This window comes from Rana temporaria, chromosome 4 (genome assembly GCF_905171775.1).
Source record: "Rana temporaria chromosome 4, aRanTem1.1, whole genome shotgun sequence".
Lineage (NCBI taxonomy): Eukaryota > Metazoa > Chordata > Amphibia > Anura > Ranidae > Rana > Rana temporaria.
This window is the reverse complement of record NC_053492.1, coordinates 427,867,316-427,888,840: the sequence shown is the minus strand read 5'-3', so window position 1 is coordinate 427,888,840 and position 21,525 is coordinate 427,867,316. Positions and strand designations below refer to the sequence as shown.

The window sequence follows — 21,525 nt, the reverse complement described above, 5'->3', positions numbered from 1 at the left end:
ACTTGTAGGCTGCTGGGCACAGGCAGGCTGCATATGATGGGCACTGGTGAGGCACAGGCAGGCTACATATGACGGGCACTGGTGAGGTACAGGCAGCCTGCATATGACAGGCACTGGTGAGGCACAGGCAGGCTGCATATGATGGGCACTGGTGAGGCACAGGCAGGCTGCATATGATGGGCACTGGTGAGGCACAGGCAGGCTGCATATGACGGGCACTGGTGAGGCACAGACAGGCTGCATATGATGGGCACTGGTGAGGCACAGACAGGCTGCATATGACGGGCATTGGTGAGGCACAGACAGGCTGCATATGACGGGCACTGGTGAGGCTGCCGGGCACTGGCAGGCTGCATTGGATGGACACTGGTGAGGCTGCATTGATCTCCTGTAGTATGTCTGTAGTCTCTGACCATCTCCTACATCTGCTAGAGGTGCACCACATGGAAATTTTGCTAATACTATTAGCAATGTGTTGTATAAAAATGTATACATTTTTATTTAAAATATATAAAAATATTTTGTTTAAACGGTCATTTTCGGTATCGGTTTTCGGCCTAGTGTATTCTTAATTTTTAGTATCGGTTTCCGCACCAAAATTTCCATTCGGTGCACCCCTAGTAAGCACGCATATCATGTGGTGGAGGTGCACGAGTTTATGGTGTCTTCACAAGTTATATCAAGATTATACACATGTGGTTATGGTTTATGGACTAATTCATATCAATTATTGTGTGTTGTTGGAAGCAATTTCAAGAATTCTACACACTATATGATTTATTGTGAAATGGCTGCATGTGGCCCTCAGGCTGCAGGTTGGGCACCAAGGCTCTAGAGGCAGTTAATGGGAAAGAGTCACAGTTGAGTGGACCTGTATTGTATTTCATGGCTACTGTGTTGTTCTGAATAGACCGGTTTCCTATGCTTATTCATGACCTTTGTGTTTTTCCTGAACTTCCTTTTCAAGTAGACATTTTGTCTTGGGTTTCTCTTCTAGTTTTTCCCGTATTTAGACCTGTAAACTGATTTATAGCCACGTTGGGCAAACCAATGACTCTATATACATTGCCGTATGTGCTTGTGACAGGTTTTAAGGGCCTGGTGATAACTGTTTAATGGGCACATAAATCAGGCAGGTTCTCTTTGATCACTAGCTTCGTACTTTAGTAGACAGATATACAGCCACATTGGCCCGGGCTGGGCTTTCAGCTCTAGCGGTAATTAAAATCCAGGCTGGTGAAGCAAACCAGAAAGATGCGTTGTCCTCGGTCAGCTCTTTTCTCTGGATATTGATATCCTTGTCCGCTTTTTGTCTTCGGATGCAGTAGGCCTATTTGCTTTTTCTGAGAAGAAAAATGCATTGCCTGTATCAGTGACATACCGCACATCCTTGCTTGGCCAAGAAAAATGGCAGAAGGAATCCAAATGCTATCGGAAGCAGAAAACCCTTTCCTGGTAAACACTTTTAATAAGTGTGTTTATTTGATAGGAAAAAGTACAAAACGTCCACACCTCAGTTATCGGCATGTAGAAGGGCCTGTGTTGACAGGCTTTTGTTTGTGTCAGAAGTTGGTCAAAACTGCATGGTGAACATCTCAATGGGGCTGAATGCAAGTATTTAACACGTTGTCTTGCTCTCCATTGGGTAGATTTACCCTCTCTATTTGTCCTGTAAAATCCTAAATTCTCACTTTTTTTTTTTTAAATGATTGTTGTGCACGGGCAACTAAAACAATGGCCCAGATTCAAAAAGCAATTGCGCCTGCGTAACCATAGTTACGCAGCGCAATTGCTTACTTGCCCCGGCGTAACGACTTCTCCTGATTCAGAGAGCTTGTTACGCCGACTGCAGCCTAAGATCTGCGTGGCATAAGGCTCTTATGCCCTCATATCTTAGGCTGCATTCTTACGCAGGCCGCTAGGTGGCGTTCCCGTTGTGGTCAGCGTATAGTATGCAAATTGCATACTAACGTCGATTCACAACGTTACGCGAGCCCTGCGTACGCAGTTTACGCATGTCGGGTTTCGCGTAAGGCTGCACATGCTAAAAGCAGGGGCAGCCAATGCTAAGTATACCCGTCGTTCCCGCGTCGCGATGTTTAAATTTTACGTTGTTTGTGTAAGTGAATCGTGAATGGCGCTGGACGCCATTCACGTTCACTTTGAAGCAAATGACGTCCTTGCGAAGTCATTTGCCGCAATGCACGTCGGGAAAGTTTCCCGACGGAGCATGCGCCCTATGCTCGGCGCAGACACAACCCACAACATGGAGACAGGAAATGACTAAAGTGGAATAAACACATGTAAAATACATCTTGCAACATATTATAAAAAGTGCCAAAAATGCGCAATTCGACTTGGAGAAAATGCTTGTGCATTTTCTATTACAGTGGCTGGAATGACCTTCCATCATTTCCAGGATCACTGACAATTATTTTAGTATGAGGGTCTGCCTGAATAATATGTTCAATTCAAAACCAGTCTGGTAGGACCTTTAAAAAAAAAAATGCATTGTACAGTTTCATTAAGGTGATTGTAGCCGTATATTAAATGTATTTTTTAATTATGACTATTATCTTAATTGGTGTAAAGATTAGCTTCCTGTAAATCTTCCTAATTACCACTTGCCATTTGTAAATACATTAGAAACGGGAGGAACAAAATGGGGGGATGGAAAGACAAGCAAGGATGAGGATGCAAGAATTGCATTCATACAGCAACTTAGTAACATGGCGACTATTCAAATTTTGGCCTTTACTTGTCTTGTTGGTGGCATAAAGAACAGATGATGAGAGCTGCTCCTATGATGTCTGGGTTTCTGTTTCACCCAAGGTAAAGTTTTGATGGGACTTTCGCATTCAGCATTCTTATTGTTCATATTTTCGTGATCTTATTTCACATCTAGCTTCACAACTAGTGGATATTAATGTATGTCAGTATGCTTGGATCCCCTGCCTAGCAGAGATCATAGAATAAACCACCTTGGATCTGAGAGAAGTAGCTGATGAGATCACAGGGTAAGCCTCCGAGGATCTGAGAGGAGCAGCTGATGAGATCACAGGGCAAGCCTCCGAGGATCTGAGAGGAGCAGCTGATGAGATCACAGGGTAAGCCTCCGAGGATCTAAGAAGAGCAGCTGGTGACATCACAGGATAAACCACCTTGAATCTGAGAGGAGCAGCTGATGAGATCTCAGGGTAATCCTCCGTGGATCTGAGAGGAACAGCTGGTGAGATCACAGGGTAAGCCTGAAAGGTTTTGAGAGGAGCAGCTGGTGAGTTCACAGGGTAAACCTCAGAGAATCTGACAGGAGCACCTGATACAATCACAGGGTAAACCTCCCTAGATCTGTGAGGAGCAGCTGATGAGCTCAGGGGAAACCTCAGAGAATCTTGAGAGGATTAGCTGATAAGATCACATGGTAAACCTCAGAGAGGCTGTGAGGGGCAGCTGGCGACTTGACACCACAGGGTAAACCTCAGAGGATCTGCAAGAAGCAGCTGATGAGATCACATGGTAAACCTCCATGGATCTTACAGGAGCAGCTGATGAGATCACATGGTAAACCTCCATGGATCTTACAGGAGCAGCTGATGAGATCACAGGATAAACCACCTTGGATCTGAGAGGAGCATTCGATTCCGATAACAGGGTAAACCTCCATGGATCTTACAGGAGCAGCTGATGAGATGACAGGGTAAACCTCTGAGGATCTGGCAGGAGCAGCTGATATCACAGGTTAAACCTCCAAGAATCTGGGAGGAGCAGTAAATCTCAGACACTGTGCAGTACAGCTGGACAAAAAGCACAGCCCAGTAATTAGCACGCACGGCTTCTCCCATGTATAAAATATAGATTATGAACTATTTTAAAGAACCTTATATATATATATATATATATATTACTGCACTGTCAGACAAAACTAACCTTGCCCACCCTCTCCAGATGTAAACTTGCAACTGTGCCAGCAGCCTCTGCTCCTTGTTTACATCCAAGCCAACTAATCTTCAGCACTCTGACAGCCCCTGCACTGTAGGATGCAGTGGGATTCTCTGGGGTCGTCTCCCAGGGTGGAAGGGCCCCATAGAACACTATTGGTAGCTGTTGCGCAGGACTGGTCAGTACACAGAAGATTAGATGGTCGGGATGCAAACAGATAGCAATGGTAAGTATGCATTGGCAGGTTGGCTACATAGTTACATAGTTAGTCAGGTTGAAAAAAGACACAAGTCCATCCAGTTCAACCACAAAAAACAAAATAAAAAAACACAGTAAAATCCCATACACCCAACTCCATACCCACAGTTGATCCAGAGGAAGGCAAAAAAACCCCAGCGGAGCATGATCCAATTTGCTACAGCAGGGGAAAAAATTCCTTCCTGATCCCCCCGAGAGGCAATCGGATTTACCCTGGATCAACTATACCTACAAATCTTAGTACTCAGTTATATTCTGTACATTTAGGAAAGAATCCAGACCTTTCTTAAAGCAATCTACTGAGCTGGCCAGAACCACCTCTGGAGGGAGGCTAGGTTCGCTTACCAGTAGCTTTCAGTTAAATGCTCACCTTTTGTACATGTTACAGTCTGACAATACATTTGTTATATAGTCTCCATTGGATTTACTGTATAATGTAGGCAGCTGTATGCTACAAATTTCTAGACATGGAAATGTGCCTGCAATTTATGTTGGTCCTATGCCCCCATAGGCATGAGGCCTCTTGTTTACTGAGCTCTAGGCTGGGCTGCATCAGAATGAATCCAGACCTTTTTCATAAAAAAAAAAAAAAGTAGTAAATTCCTTTTCCTTGGTCATGCAATCATGCAATGGATTGCACAATGCACCCAAACTTTGGATGTAGTGGAGGTTGTAGCGGCTCTTTTACTTTTTTTTTTAAATGGGAAACATATGGGCCTCTTATCAAATATCAGTGGAAGTCCGACACAATTGAGCACAGTCCCCTTAATGATTGTACACTTTTTTCCTAATGACTAGGGCTGGGAAAAAAATCAAGTTGGTAGGTGAAATCGATTTAATTAAAAAAAAAAAAAAGCGGCGCGTGACCGGCCGTCGCAGACTAGGCCGAAGCCGCGGCCTTGCTAAAAAATCCTGCCCGCAGCTCCTCAGGACTGGCGCTAGAGTTCTCCTGCTACCGGATGCGGATCCTCACAACTGACCCTATGTCCCTCTTGCCTTGGTGACCTCTCCGGGGTGTGCAGGGGAGAAAATCAATTCACAGCAATCCTGGGAAAAGGCGCGAGGCCGGGCGCCGCGGACTAGGCCGAAGCCGTGGCCTCGCCTAAAAGCTCCTGCCCGCAGCTCCTCAGGACCGGCGCGGTGTCCATCAAAAAATAAAATAAAAAATAGATTAGAATCGTAAATCGAGTATTTTTTATATATATATATTAAAAAAAAAATCGCAGATTTTTTTGGGGACAAAATCGCCCAGCTCCACTATTGCCTCAATATTAGAAAATTGTATGCATTTTGGTGCACATGCGTCCGCTGTTCCCCAAAACGGTGTTGCATGTACGCAATCTACAAAACTCCAGGAAATATGCAACTCTGCCTAAAAACCAGCCACAGAGCTTTTGAAATGATTGAGTTGCCTGTCCGTTGCTTGTCCATGCATGCTACAAAAGGCATGCTGGGGTCGGTAGTTCTTCGGCAGCTGCCAAACCACAGGTTACGCCAGGTCCCACTGTGATCTATAGCTGAATTCTATTATCTGTGACTTTTAGAACATTGTTAAGCAGCCCAACCAATAAGATCTGTGCGGAGACCGCCGCCCCCGGGCCCCAGAGCTAGCTTCTGTTCAGAGATGACATTAGCAGGATTCCTGTGGATCGCACTGTGGAGACGGAAGCCTTGTACAAGTTCGCCGGCCTCTCTGGGAACAACTTTATAGCAGCGTAATAAACGGTTTATTACATCCTACTAAATCTGCCTTTACTTATAGAGTTGTATATGGAGGACTTCTGGGCTGGTGATTTGGCATTTAAATAGCCGATAAACCTAAATTATACCTTGGTTTATATATTGTGTATACCTGGTCAGATAATGGTGAGCTCAACCTAAAAAAAAAAAAGCCTTGCTTCCAAAGCAGACGCCGACTTAGGTACTTATATAGCGCTGTCAATTTATGCAGCGATTTACATATATATTGTACATTCATTTCGGCCCCTACCCTCAAGGAGCTTACAATCTAAGGTCCCTAACACACATTCATATACTAAGACCAATTTTAGACAGAAGCCAATTAACCACTTAAGGACCCCTTCACTGCAATTGTAATTTTCACAATAAACAATGCATTTTAAATGATTTTTTTGCTGTGAAAATGACAATGGTCCCAAAAATGTGTCAAAATTGTCCGAAGTGTCCGCCTAATGTCGCAGTCATGAAAAAAATCGCTGATCGCCGCCATTAGTAGTAAAAAAAAAAGAAAAGAATGAATAAAAATGCAATAAAACTATCCCCTATTTTGTAAACGCTATACATTTTGGGAAACCAACCGATAAAAACGCTTTTTTTTTTTTTTTTTTTTTTTTTTATACCAAAAATAGGTAGAAGAATACGTATCGGCCTAAACTGAGGAAAAATAAATAATGTTTTATATATTTTTGGGGGATATTTATTATAGAAAAAAGTTAAAAATATTGCATTTTTTTCAAAATTGCCTCTCTATTTTTGTTTATAGCGCAAAAAAATAAAAACCACAGAGGTGATCAAATACCATTAAAAGAAAGCTCTATTTGTGGGAAAAAAAGGACGCCAATTTTGTTTGGGAGCCACGTCGCACGGCTGCACAATCGTCAGTTAAAGCGACGCAGTGCCAAACCGCAAAAACTGGCTGGGTCCTTTAGCTGCGTTTTGGTTCGGGTCTTAAGTGGTTAACCTATCAGCATGTCTTTGGAGTGCTGATATCACATGTAAATGGCTTCTGTTTTTAAGAAAGTGTGCTGAATTTGTATTGTAAGTGATTATTAGCTCCTTGGCCTAAAGATGGCCGTCGGGAAGTAGGGGGGCCTTGGATAAAGACTTGAAGTACAACGTTTACAGAGAACCGAAAAATTGGACAAATAGGATGATCACGTATAATAATGTATATCATTTTTAGATGCCGGGCTATGTTTGCTCACTAATAACCTGTGTCAACTGGCTGGTGACGTCAGCTTGAGACATTTCTAAAGTCTGTTAGAATTAATTGATGGGTGCATTTGACAGTTGCAGTTGTCTTTTGACCTGCATCAAGCAGGATTTGCATCTTCTTATGCCCTGTACACATGATCGTTTTTTTCTGGCGGGTTTTTCCAGAGGAATTCCTCTCAAGCTGTCTTGCATACACCCGGTCACACCAAATTCCGACTGTCAAAAACGCGATGACGTACAACACGTACAAAGAGCGGAGAAAAATTAAGTTCAATGCTTCAGAGCATGCGTTGACGTGACTTGATTCTGAGCATGCGTGTTTTTTTCTCCGTTGGAGTTCCATACAGACGAACGGAATTTCCGTCGGGAAAAAAAGAGAACATGGGGCATACACACGGTCGGAATATCCGATGAAAAAAATCCATCTGACTTTTTTTTTTCAGCGGAAATTCTGATCGTGTTTACGAGGCAATAGACTTGGATTGTAGAGATCAACTCCAGAGACAACTTCAAGTCTGTCGAATACCACTGCAGCGGCTTTAAAGTTTTTGTAAACCCACTATCCCCCCCCAAAAAAAATCCTGCAAGACATAGGCATAATGAGCTAGTATGCATATCATATTGGCTCACTATGAATTGCTTACCTTACATCGAAGCCCCCCCCCCCCCCCCCAGCAGTCCTCGTACCCCGCTCTGGCCGGGACATCGCTCCCAGGTTTTCGGTTATTGCTGGCTCCGACGATGTGATTGGCCGGAGCCGCCATGACGTCCCTCCCACGCATGTGCACGGGAGCCGCCGGTAACGGCACACTCACTAAAGCAATGGCGTGTAGTCGCGTACGTGCCATTGCTTCAGCGCGCATTTGCCAACAACGTCGGCACATGCAGATACAGGGGATATCTTCTAAACCGTGCAGGTTTAGGAGATATCCATGGTAGCTACAGGTAAGCCTTATTATAGGCTTACCTGTAGTCAAGCGTGGTTGTAAAGTGTTTACAACCACTTTAAAGAGGTAGTAAACCGCAGCAAAAATTGGGCACCGCATACTGGCACATTATGACAGACTTGTCTTAAAACAAAGCCCTCCAGCGGCACGCTGTCCGTTCTGTAGGCGCTTCCATTTTTATGTCTTCCTTCTGGGTGTGGTGTAGTTTTAAAAAGGGTCCTGTGCAATTTTGGGGTCCAATTCAGGTTTGCAATTTCAGGTTAAAAATGTGCACCTGAATCGGTGAACAGAACCGCACTGAAACCACAGCCTTGGGCCCCTTTCACACTGAGGCGTATTTTGGGCGTTTTAGCGCTAAAAATAGCGGATAAATAACGCCTGAAATAATCCTGCCCCAGCATTCTCAATATGAAGGCCCGAGGGCTTTCACACTGAGGCGATGCGCTGGCGGGAGGAAAAAAAACCTCCTGCAAGGAGCATCTTTGGAGTGGTAAAGGAGCGCTGTGTATACCCCTCCTTCCCATTTAACTCAACGGGACAGAGCTGCTATACCGCCCACAAACAGCGGCTGTAGCCGCCGTTTGCGGGCAGTATTTAAAAAAATGTGTCCGGGGGTTAAAACCGTACAGATAGCGGTCGAATATTGCGGTAGATACGACGGTATATCGGCGCTAAAAATCATGCCGCTATACCACCACCGCACCTCCCGTGCCCAGTGTGAAACGGGCCTTACTGTAACACAGGCTAAATAATATACACTGTATTTTTATCAAAGAAATGTAGCAGAATACATTTTGTCCTAAATTTATGAAGAAAGATTTATTGGCAAAATTTTATAATGGAAACTAAGGAAAAAAATATTTTTTTTCCCCCCTACATTTTCGTTTTATATAGCAAAAAAAAACTGTAGTTAGTTATTAAACTGGTTCTTACAAAATAAATCTCTGTGTCTAAAAGCAAAAAATATAATTTTATTCTGGTACAGTGTTGGGTAATTTGTCATTCGCTTTTGTGGGCAATTTTTAGCACTGATTACTGTAAAGTGTCAAAATAGTCAGGTGTTCCGATCTGCCTGCCGCAATGTTTCAGTCCCGCTAAAAACTGATCACCACCATTACTAGTAAAAAAATAAAAATTTGAAACAAAATAAAAATGCCATAAATCTGTCCCCTATTTTGTAGACGCAATAACATTTGCGCAAACCAATCAGTATACGATTACGCTTATTGGCCCGGATTCACATACATCGGCGCATATTTATGCGGGCGTAGCGTATCTAATATACGCTACACCGATGCAGCGCACAGATGCAAGCACTGGATTCACAAAGCACTCGCCCCCAAATCCACGCTGGGTTCCTCAACGTAAGCCAGCGTAGGTGGAAGTGGGCGTGAGCCATGCTAATGAGGCGTGACCCCATGTAAATGATGGACTGAGCGTCATAAAGATACGAATAACGTATGGCACATGCGCCGTCCCGTGGACGCAAGAATCACGTCAGAACTACTCCCTAAGATACGACGGATCACTGCCTACGACGTGAACGTAGCCTACGCCCAGCCCTATTCACGTACTACGTAAACAACGTAAAATACGACGGCTCTGTTCCCTGGTCCATACCTTTGCATGAGTTGCGCCTCCTATATGTGGAATAACTTTACGCCGGACGTACGTACGCCTTCCGCAAACCGCGTATATTATGTGCCGGGCGCAAGTAAGTTCGTGAATCGGCGTATCTCCCTCATTTGCATATGTGCATAGAAAATCAATGGGAGCGCACCTTGCGGCCAGCGTAAATATGCGCTCACGATACGCCGGCGTAGGAAAGTTACGTCGGTCATATGAAGTCTATTCTATCTGTGGGCACGGCGCATAGATACAATGGCGCATAGATAGACTTACGCGGCGTATCTCGAGTTACGTCGGCATAAGTGCTTTGTGAATCCGGGCCATTGTGTTTTTTTTTTTTTTTTTTTTTTTACCAAAAATATGTAGCAGAATACATATCGACCTAAACTGATGAATACATTTTTGTGTTTTTTTTGGAAATGTTTGTATAGCAGAAAGTAAAACATGCTTTCTTTCTTTCTTTCTTTCTTTCTTTCTTTCTTTCTTTCTTTCTTTCTTTCTTTCTTCTCTATCTTTCTTTCTTTCTTTCTTTCTTCTCTATCTTTCTTTCTTCTCTATCTTTCTTTCTTCTCTATCTTTCTTTCTTCTCTATCTTTCTTTCTTCTCTATCTTTCTTTCTTCTCTATCTTTCTTTCTTCTCTATCTTTCTTTCTTCTCTATCTTTCTTTCTTCTCTATCTTTCTTTCTTTCTTTCTGCTCTATCTTTGTTTATAGCACAAAAAATAAAAACCACAGAGGCGATCAAATATAACCAAAAGCAAGCTCTATTTGTGGGGGGGAAAAAAGGACTTCAATTTTGTTTGGGTCACACAAGCATAAAGCGTCACACGACCGCGCAATTGTCAGTTAAAGCGACGCAGTGCCGTATCGCAACAAAATGCCCTGGTCAGGAAGTCGGTAAATCCTTCCGTGGCCGAAGTGGTTAACCTGATTTTTTTATTTAAAAAAGATTCCCCCCCCTTTTTTTTTTTTTTTTTTGAGTAGGACCCATGTGTTTGTGTTCCTTCGGTGGGATCCCAGCAGGCCCTGTAGGGCACAGAGTCAGAATCGTAAGGTTGGCACGCAGTGTAATACACTGTAGACATTGCTGAAGCCGTGCCAAGCTCTCCCTGGAAAGCTGTACAGTCCATTAGTTGGGAGCGCTGGGACCTGCACCAGCCAAACAGAATGCTGATGTCTCCATGACAGCTAATGCTGCTGCCAGGTCACGTCAAAGAAAAAGCAGTGACACCGGATCCAGGGGACATGCTGGTGTCTCAGTAAATCATGCCATTAGCATGTACAAGGGATTAAGTCTGCATCGCAAATTGCACAGCTGTAAAAAAAAAAAAAAAAAAAACACCTTTTATTTTGCTGTTCTTTAAAAAAACTGAAAAAAAAAAAATCTGCTTTGACACCCTATTTTCCCCCACAACCACTCCGTTTTTTGTAATGCCGCGTACACACGACCGTTTTTCATGTCATGGGAAAAAAACAACGTTTTTCTCGACGTGATTCCTCTCAAGCCGGCCTTGCATACACACGATCGTGATAAAAAATGCTCGAGCAAAGCGCGGTGACGTACAACGCGCACGACGGCACTATAAAGGTGAAGTTCCATTCGAATGGCGCCACCCTTTGGGCTGATTATGGTAATTTCCCGTTTTATAACTTTCTTCTGAGCATGGGCGTTTTTTTTCCCATGGGTAAAGCCTACACACGACCATTTTTCACGACAAGAAAAACGACAATGTGAAAAACGATGAGAAACAATAGAGCAAGATATACAAAATGTAATGCCCATTTTTCTCATCGAAAAAAATGCTCTGGAGCCCACACACGACCGTTTTTAACGACCAATTTAAAAAATTGCATTTTTCTCGTCAAGAAAAATGGTCGTGTGAATGGTGTATCACATGCATGCTGCTTCTGCATTTTTCTGACATTGGATTTCACAATGCTTTTGCTCACTCTGGATGAAGGAGCACATTGGGCACCTTTTGTACAGCAGCATTGTGCATCTGGGGGGAGGGGAGTGTTGGATGTACTAGAAAATTTAGATACACTAACGAATTGAACTCAAACTCCAGCTCAAAGCTCCGAGGAAGAAGGTTTACCCTTGAAACGTGTCCGCGTCTGCTCTGCGTTGGATGTTTGTGAGCAGTGTTTCTCAAGGTGCCCCAACAGGTCATTTTTTCAGGCTTTTCATTATTTTGCACAGGTGCCTTAGTAATTACCACAGCTATTTCATCTGAGGGAAAGCCCGAAAACATGACCTGTTGGGGCGTCTTGAGGACTGGAGTTGAGAAGGACTGATCTAGATTCTAGAGCTACAAATTGAGTCCACTTTTGGTTTATGTGCCTTACGTTCTTGCATTGTGAGTGTAATTGTCTGTTTTTACATTTTAAATGGTACCATTGGTAATGCACTAGGCTGGTGTGCCCTAATGGCTTTTTATTGCCCAGAGTTAAGACAAGTGCAGGAATCTAAAGTGATAATTAATCATATTCACCTGGATGGCTGCAGCTTTCCCCCGAGTGATCAAAGACTGCTGATCGCTCAGTTCTCAGGTTTGCTGTGAGCAGAGAGTAGTGACTAAAATGGCGCGTACACACGATCAGATTTTCCATCAGAAAAACCTTGTATTTTTTTTCCGACGGAATTCCACTCAAGCTTGGCTTGCATACACACGGCCACACAAATTCTCTGAACTTTCGACCATCAAGAACGCGGTGACGTACAACACTACGCCGAGCCGAGAAAATTAAGTTAATTTCTTTCGAGCATGCGTCAAATTGTTTATGAGCATGCGTCGGAATTTTGCGTGTCGGATTTTTTTCCGTTGTAAAATTGGAGAACCAGCTCTTAATCTTTTGTTGGTGGAAATTCCGACAGCAAAAGTCCTATGGAGCCTACATATGGTCAGAATTTCCGTTCAAAAGCTCACATCGGACTTTTCTTGTCGGAATTTCCGATCGCGTGTGCGGGGCATTAGTCTTCGGCCAGGGCTGGACTGGGACAAAAATTTGGCCCTGCACTTCATCCAGACTGGCCCACTATGACAGGTCTATCCCACAGCGGCCGGACAACTCCCGCAACCCCCCGGCCACCCAAGCACCCTCTCCCCCTTCACTAGCCACTCTTTATTAGAGTAGAACGGCTGGTACTGGTACTCTTATAGGCAGCACCAGTGGGGAAGCTAGACATTATTTCACCCGGGGAAAAAATAATCAGTTTGGTGCCCCCCCCCCCCCCTCATGGGACAAGATTAGGCAGAAGTGAGAAACTCCCAGGCCGCTGTCACTGAAGCCGGCCCACTGAGCCATCGGCCCACCGGGAAACTCCCTGTAGTCCCAATGGCCAGTCCATCCCTGTCTCCGGCACTTCGCTCTGCCTCTCTACTGTTCACTGAAGCACTTGGCCGAGGAGGGAGCGGATGGCTCATTCTGTCAGTGGTGTGCCAAGAGGCTGAGCCAGCTGCCGGTCAGGCATGTGGGTGGGTCCTGACATTAACCACTTGCCGACTAGTTGCCGTCATTATACTGTGGCAGGTCGGCACGATCCTGCGAACCGCTGTAGCTGTACATTGGTCCCTTTTAAGCGGGATAGCAGGCGTGCACATATGCCCGCTGCACTGGTGGGGTGCTGATGCATGTGGCCGGCGGGCACGAGAGGCAGAACAGGGACGTGTGTGTGAACACACAAATACCTGTTTTGTGAGGAGAGGCAGATTGTGAGTTCCTACAAGCTAGGAATAACGATCTGTCAATTCCTCCAGTCTTCCATCCCCCTACAGTTAGAACACACACTAGGAAACCGAGTTAACCCCTTGATTGCCCCCTAGTGTTGACCCCTTCCCTGCCAGTGACATTTACACAATAATCCGTGCATTTGTATAGCACCGATCACTGTATAAATGCCAATGGTCCCAAAAATGTGTCAAATGTATCCGCCATGATATCGCAGTCCCAATTAAAAAATCGCAGATTGCCGCCATTACTAGTATAAAAAATAATAATAAAAATGCCATAAATCTATCCCCTATTTTGTAGACGCTATATCTTTTGCACAAACCAACCAATATACGCTTATTGCGATTTTTATTACCAATTTATTACCATGTACTGTATAAAAATACATATCGGCCTAAACTGAGGAAAAAAATAGCTTTTTTTAAAACAAAATTGGGGATATTTATTATAGCAAAAAGTACAAAATATTGTGTTTTTTTTTTTTTTTAAATAGTCGCTCTTTTTTTGTTTTATAGCGCAAAAAAAAAATAAACCACAGAGATGATCAAATGCCACCAAAAGAAAGCTCTATTTGTGGGAAAAAAGGACATTTTGTTTGGCTAAAACATCGCACGACTGCACAATTGTCAGTTAGAATGACGCAGTGCCGTATCGCAAAAAATGGCCTGGTCATTGAGCAGCCAAATCTTCTGGGTCTGAAGTGGTTAATGTCGGGATCCCTGAAAAGCCTGGACTGACTCTGACGTCAGCTGACAGAAGACTTTTTAGCCCGCTGTTGGCTGAATCTGGGTCACAGGAGTGAAGAACTAAATGATCCGCAGAAGTGCAGCCAAAAGAGCTTTGGCCGTACGTTTTCTTTAACCACTTGCCGACCTGCCCACCGTCAATGGCTTGGTGGTGCGGCTCTTGTTCTGGGTGGACGTCCTATGATGGCCGCCCAGAACGACCACTCCAGCCTGCCCCCGGAGGGCCACGCAGCGATCGCGGACACACCGCGTTGCTAGGACAGGGAGTGACCCCGATCTGTGTAAAGACCAATCACACCCGGTCACATGTAAACACGAAGATGCTGGTAATCGGCACTCCTGGTCTCACACTGACAGAGTGTGAGGAGAGGAGAGCCGATCAGTGGCATCTACCCACAGGGGACAGCTAGGTATGTAACCAGGGCACTGATCATCAGTGCCCTGATTACAATTAAGTGCCCACGAGTGCCAGCAATGATTGCCCACCACTGCCAGAAATCGGTGCCAACCAGTGCCCATAATTGAAACCAAAACCAAAAGAAAGCTCTATTTGTGTGAAGAAAGTGCTAAAAATGTCACATGGTTACAGTGTTGCATGACCACGCAATTGTCATTCTAATTGTGACAGCGCTGAAAATGGCCTGGGCAGGATGGGGGTTTAAGTGCCCTGTATTGAGGTAGTTAACCACTTAAGGACCGCCTCCTGCACATATACGTCGGCAGAATGGCACGGCTGGGCACATGCACGTACAGGTACGTGCTGTGCTATTGTCCAGCCGTGGGTTGCGGGCGCGCGCCCGCGACCCTGTCCCAAGCTCCAGGACCGCGGGACCCGCGAACCCGATCGCCGCTGGAGTCCCGCGATCGGTCCCCGGAGCTGAAGAACGGGGAGAGCCGTGTGTAAACACAGCTTCCCCGTTCTTCACTGTGGCGGCGTCATCGATCGTGTGATTGTCTGTTAACCACTTAAATACCCGCTTATTGTAAATGTACGTCCTCTTTTTAAATATGGATATCTCAGTAACGGCAGCAGCCGCTGCCACAACTGAGGTATCCATATTTTCTGTGGGCGGCCGTGTAAACGATAACGGCGGTCTCCGCGGCGGATTCGCCGCGAGATCGCCGTTATCGGTGGCGGGAGAGCTCCCGCCGCTTTTCCGCGCCCTCCGCCGCTTACCGGAGCCGTCGGTAGCGGCGGAGGAGATCGGATGCTGCCGCCTGGAGAGCGAGGACTTGAGTGAGGGCAAGATGGCCCCCACCCGTCCTCATAGCTCTGCTGGGCGGAAGTGACGTCAAAACGTCAGTCCCGCCCAGCCTCTTAAAGAGACAATTTTTTTGTTGTAATTTTTTTAAATGACAAATTTTTCCTTTTTTTTTTTTTTTTCTTGCATTTAAGTCTAAATATGAGATGTGAGGTCTTTTTTACCCCAGATCTCATATTTAAGAGGACCTGTCATGCTTTTTTCTATTACAAGGGATGTTTACATTCCTTGTAATAGAAATAAAAGTGATCATTTTTTTTTTTTATTTCAGTGTAAAAAATAATAAAATCAATAAAAATAAATAAGAAAACCCCAAAAAATATTTTTTAAAGCGCCCCGTCCCGACGAGCTTGCGCGCAGAAGCGAACGCATACGCGAGTAGCGCCCGCATATGAAAACGGTGTTCAAATCACACAAGTGAGGTATCGCCGCGATCGTTAGAGCGAGAGCAATAATTATAGCCCTAGAGCTACTCTGTAGCTCAAAAAATGCAACCTATAGAATTTTTTAAACATCGCCTATCGAGATTTTTAAGGGTAAAAGTTTGACGCCATGCCACGAGCAGGCGCAATTTTAAAGCGTGACATGTTGGGTATCATTTTACTCGGCGTAACATTATCTTTCACAATATATAAAAAAATTGGGCCAAATTTATTGTCTTATTTTTTAATTCAAAAAAGTGATTTTTTTTCCAAAAAAAAGTGCGCTTGTAAAACCGCTGCGCAAATACGGTGTGACAAAAAGTATTGCGATGACCGCCATTTTATTCTCTAGGGTGTTAGAAAAAAATATATATAATGTTTGGGGGTTTTAAGTAATTTTCTAGCAGAAAAAAATGTTTTAGTCTTGCAAACACCAAATCTGAAAAACACCTAAGGTCTTTAAGTGGTTAAAGCGACTCCGTGCCGAATCGCAATACCTGGCCGGGTCCTTTAGCTGCATTTTGGTCCGGGTCTCCAGTGGTTAAAAAAAAATCAGACCTCATGCTGGCTGCTGAATAGCAGGAAGTTGGACCATCGAGTAATGTCTTTGGTCAGCCTTGGTGGCCGGCAGATCTATTTTTCAGTGTTAGTCTGAAGTCTCGGAAGCTCGGATGTATAATCCATACAACATCATCCCCGACGTGGGGAAATTGGTCTCTCCTGTGATCATTCAATAATCTTGTACGCTGCGCTGTTAATTATTCGTTTGAGGCCTACTCAATGCAGGATGTATGTGGGCCTGGTTGCCATGGTGATGGCTATGCACAATATTTAGCTGTAAGACACGGTTTACTAGAGACGTGTGAACAGGTAGCCAGGTTTGGTTAAAGTTCATTACTAGACGCAATACCAGATTACAATAAAGGCGCGAATGACCAATCATAGAGAGGGACATAAAGTCACTCTCTCACCACCTTTACATGAAACGTAGAGTGCAGATTAATGCCCACTTTCAGGAATCTACACAGCACAGTTGCAAAATATTGCTTACCTTTTTAAGATTATTTTCTTACCTGGAAGTGGTGGTAAACCTCAGACACAAAATCTGAGAAAAGCATATCCCTCAATAGTGACTTTGTTCCTCTGCTATCAGCATGAATCACTTCTGACAAGTTTTCTTGACACCACAAGAAAAAAGGTGACAGGGGAGGGACCTCCAGCTGATTGACAGCCTCAGCTCTGTTCCTGTGTGAAAGGGGGGGGGGTGTGTCCCTTCCCTTCATTCAGCTCTCAGCTCTCCTCACTGATGTATCTTCAGCTCTCCTCCCCCTGCTTTTCAGAGCTGAGAGGTCTTGTGTAAATTCTACACTTTGAACTGATGTAGGGGAAAGATGGCCGTAGATAAACAGGTACAACGTATGCAGGAAGTTTTTTTTTATCTCTGTGTATCATCTGAGGCCAGTCACTTCGCTAGATACAGGGGTCTCCGACTTACGAACAAGTTATGGACTTTAGGTTTGTTCCTAAGGTGAAAATATTCGTAATTTGGAAACCGCATGTGCAGAATGTTCCGTCGAATGTGCCAGCCATCGAAAATGGCCACGCATGCGCAGAAAGGCGGATACGTCTCGTTCGTAAGTAGGAGGTGTTCGTAAGTCGGGGGACCCCCCCCGCTTTAAAGGATAAGTTTACTTTCAGCGCAAGTGTGCTCATCTTGTTTGACACTTTTAAAATGAAAACTTTGCTTAAAAAATGCATTTTCCTCTACAGCTTTAGTTCCATTACTTACCTGTAATAAAATCATTTTTTTGATGTGCAGTTTGATGCATTCTGTAAAAATCTTCACTGCAGGGCTGCCCTGTCCTCTTCCTGCTGCTGAATTTCCGGCACTGTGGGGGTTAACCGCTTCGGATTCCATGTGCACGCCGATGGATTCTGTAGAAGTTCTTGTGCAAGGCTGCCCTGTCTCCGGGCTCAGCTGCACTAAAGATGACGGAGACGTGCCACCTTGTTTCTCCTCCACTGAGAAAAGTTCTTTCACCGATTTATATTTCCTGTAATGCCATCTGTGAATAGGGGAGAGTGGGAAAGAGACCTTTTTTCATTGGATGGAGATGGGGACTTGTCCCTGTCAGATCACCTTTAGCGCAGTAGAGCCCGGAGACCCAAATATGTTACCCCCACAGTGCTGGGCGTTCAGCAGCGGCATCCCTGCAGTGACAAAGAATTAGAGCGGTAGAGAAAAAATATTTTCAGCTTTTGGCTGACCTACCCGTTCCCTTACCTCTTCAGAGAGCCATACTTCCATCTGACAGCTGTGAGGGACTGTTTATATTCTAAATATGGAAAATGTACAAGCCCATTTATAGTGACATTATATATATATATATATAAAACAAATATATATTAGGGTTGTCCCGATACCACTTTTTTAGGACCGAGCACAAGTACCGATACTTCATGTACTCGCCGATACCGATACTTTTTTTAAAAAATCTGTCTGTGTCCCCAAATGCAGCCATGTGTAGGTCCCCACAGATCCACGTCCTGTCAGGGAGAGGAGACCGATGCTGTGTCCCTTGTACATAGGGACACAGATCGGTCACCTCCCCCCACAGTTAGAAACACTATGCAGGGCACACATTTAACCCCTTCCTCACCCCCTAGTGCCAGTCACATTTATACAGTAACCAGTGCATATTTATAGCACTGGTCGCTGTATAAATGTGAATGGTCCCAAAAATGTGTCAAAAGTGTCCGATGTGTCGCCATAATGTCGCAGTCCCAATAAAAATCACAGATCGCCGCCAAAAAAATTATTAAAATTTATAAACAAAAAATCATAATTCTGTCCCCTATTTTGTAGGCGCTATACCTTTTTAGCAAACCAAACTTATTGCGTTTTTTTTTACAAGAATACGTAGAAGAATACGTATCGGCCTAAACTGAGGGGAAAAAAAAAGTTTTTTTTAAAAAAAATTGGGATATTTATTATAGCAAAAAGTAAAAAATATTGGGGTAGATTCAGATAGATCAGCGGATCTTTAGATCCGCGTAATCTATCTTATTTACGATCCGCCAGCGCAAGTTTTTGAGGCAAGTGCAGAAAGCACTTGCCTCTAAAGTTGCGCCGGCTAATCGTAAATCCCCCGGTGGAATTCAAATTCCGCGGCTAGGGGGAGTTTACTATTTAAATCAGGCACGTCCCCGCGCCTATCATACTGCGCATGCGCCTCCGGCTAAATTTCCCAGCGTGCATTGCTCCGAATGACGTCGCTAGGACGTCATTGGTTTTGACGTGTACGTAAATTACGTCCATCCGTATTTGCATCCGACTTACGTAAAACAACGTTAAAAATTCAAAACTCGGCGCGGGAACGACGGCCATACTTAACATAGGATACGCCGCATATAGCAGGGGTAACTATCTGCCGGAAAAAGCCGAACGCAAACAACGTAAAAAAAAAAGCGACGGCCGGGCGTTCGTTTCTGAATCGGCAGATCTCCTTATTTGCATATTTGTCGCGTATACAAACGGAAGCGCCACCTAGCGGCCAGCGGGAGATTGCAGCCTAAGATCCGACGATGTAAGTCACTTACACCTGTCGGATCTTAGGGAGATCTATGCGGAACCTGATTCTATGAATCAGCCGCATAGATCCAACCGTCGCAACTCAGAGATACGACGCCGTATCAGGAGATACGCTGTCGTATCTCTATCTGAATCTGGCCCATTGTGTTTTTTTTTTTAAATGTCGTTCTTTTTTTTGTTTATAGCGCAAAAAATAAAATACGCAGAGGTGATCAGATGCCACCAAAAGATAGCTCTATTTGTGGGGAAAAAAGGGCATCAATTTTGTTTGGGAGCCACATCGCACGACCGCGCAATTGTCAGTTAAAGCAACGCAGTGCTGAAAGCTGAAATTTCGCCTGGGCAGGAAGGGGGTATATGTGCCCAGTAAGCAAGTGGTTAATAAAGGTGAATTGTTTACAAAATCTTTGTTTCAAAGCAATGGATTCTGGCGAATGTACTGCTCACTAATATGTTGGTGTGAACTGGATTTCCTATTGATGAATGGAGATGTTGGCCAAACGGCTAATATGACTGGTCAGCAGACAGCAAGCGTGTTCTTTAAATGCTTCCAAGTTCTTTGTGGCTGAATTGCGACACGCGATCGAACTTTATCAACCGGCCACTTTGCTTCCTAATACGCAGTAGAGAAATGCCGCCTGGAATGTGATTGGTTGCTGCAGGCACTCGTTTTCCAATCCCAGAAACGTCGTTTGTTTCCTCTCCGTGTAGATGATGATTTTATGTAGTGAAATTCCCAAATTTTTCTTTTCCCCACAGAAACGTCTGTAACATGGGAAAGTTGTTATTTTGGCTCTCGCTGAGATCCGGCCAAGTGGGAATGAGTGGCGCTGAGCTGTTTATGGGAGTGTGACCCTCTAATGTCACATGTTGGGGCCGCGTTCTCCGATCACAGCTGGAAAACCAGATGGACCTTCCACAGCTTTCCTTTGATGAATTGGCTTTTTGTTTGTTTTCAGCACTGCTGAAAATGTAAATTGGGGCTGGTATTGGTTCTTGCAGAAAGTAGTCAAAATGTTTAAAACTGACCATGTTTTAGAATGAATACCTTTCCATTTTAATGATATGTTTGTGATGTCATCATTGGGTCTCTGTGCTTCTTTCTGCAACACAGGCAGATCCTGGCTGGTGGGAGGGGCCGGCAGGGTCCTGAAAATGTCAGACTGTGCCCTACATTGTTACCCCTCTCAAGAGCTCTGATGCTTGCATTAGGCTGGCTCTTAGGAGGAGTTCTGTAATATCAAAAATCCTTGATTGGTGGATCTTTACATTGAAGGTGATGCGGGTTCTCTTCCAGTCTATTCCTGGGGGTAAGGTGATTAGGTGTTGGGTATACATGGTGGAGTCACCCGGTCTCTCTCCCGTCACATGGAGGTGCGGATGTGTGTCCGATCTCGGAGCCGTTACATGAGTATAAATGTATTTGTAGACTGGCGGCTCCATTCTGTGACAGCTGCAGGTGTCTCGGCTCACTGTACAGCCTGCAATGTCACCGCGTGTCACTCTACTCCTTCGCAGGCTCTGTGGCGCGGCTGTAAAAACATTTTGACTGCATTTACATGGCTCCAAACGTGGCAACTTTAACTACTTCAATACCGGGCACTTTCGCCCCCCCTTCCTTCCCAGACCAATTTTCAGCTTTCAGCGCTCTCACATTTCCAATGACAATTGCGCGGTCATGCTACACTGTACCCAAATGAAATTTTTATCATTTTGTTCCCACAAATAGTGCTTTCTTTTGGTGGTATTTATTCACGACTCTGTTTTAAATTTTTTGCAATATAAGCGAAAAAAGATAGGACATTTTGGAAAAACACAATGGGCTAGATTCAGCAAGAATTTACGTCGGCCTATCTATTGATACGCCGCGTAAATTCAAAGCTGCGCCGGCGTATCTTCTTTCTGTATTCAGAAAGCAAGATACGCCAAAATTAGGCTAAGATCCGACTGGCGTAAGTCTCTTACGCCGTCGTATCTTAGTTGCATATTTACGCTGGCCGCTAGGTGGCGCTTCCGTCGATTTCAGCGTAGAATATGTAAATG

The 21,525-nt window shown here is 44.5% G+C and overlaps 1 protein-coding gene across 1 annotated transcript in view; it reads left to right on the top strand.

Moving 5' to 3' along the window:
• Positions 1-21,525, top strand: part of MARK1 (microtubule affinity regulating kinase 1) — a 209,098-nt gene that overhangs the window by 49,060 nt on the left and 138,513 nt on the right. The window lies entirely within an intron of this gene.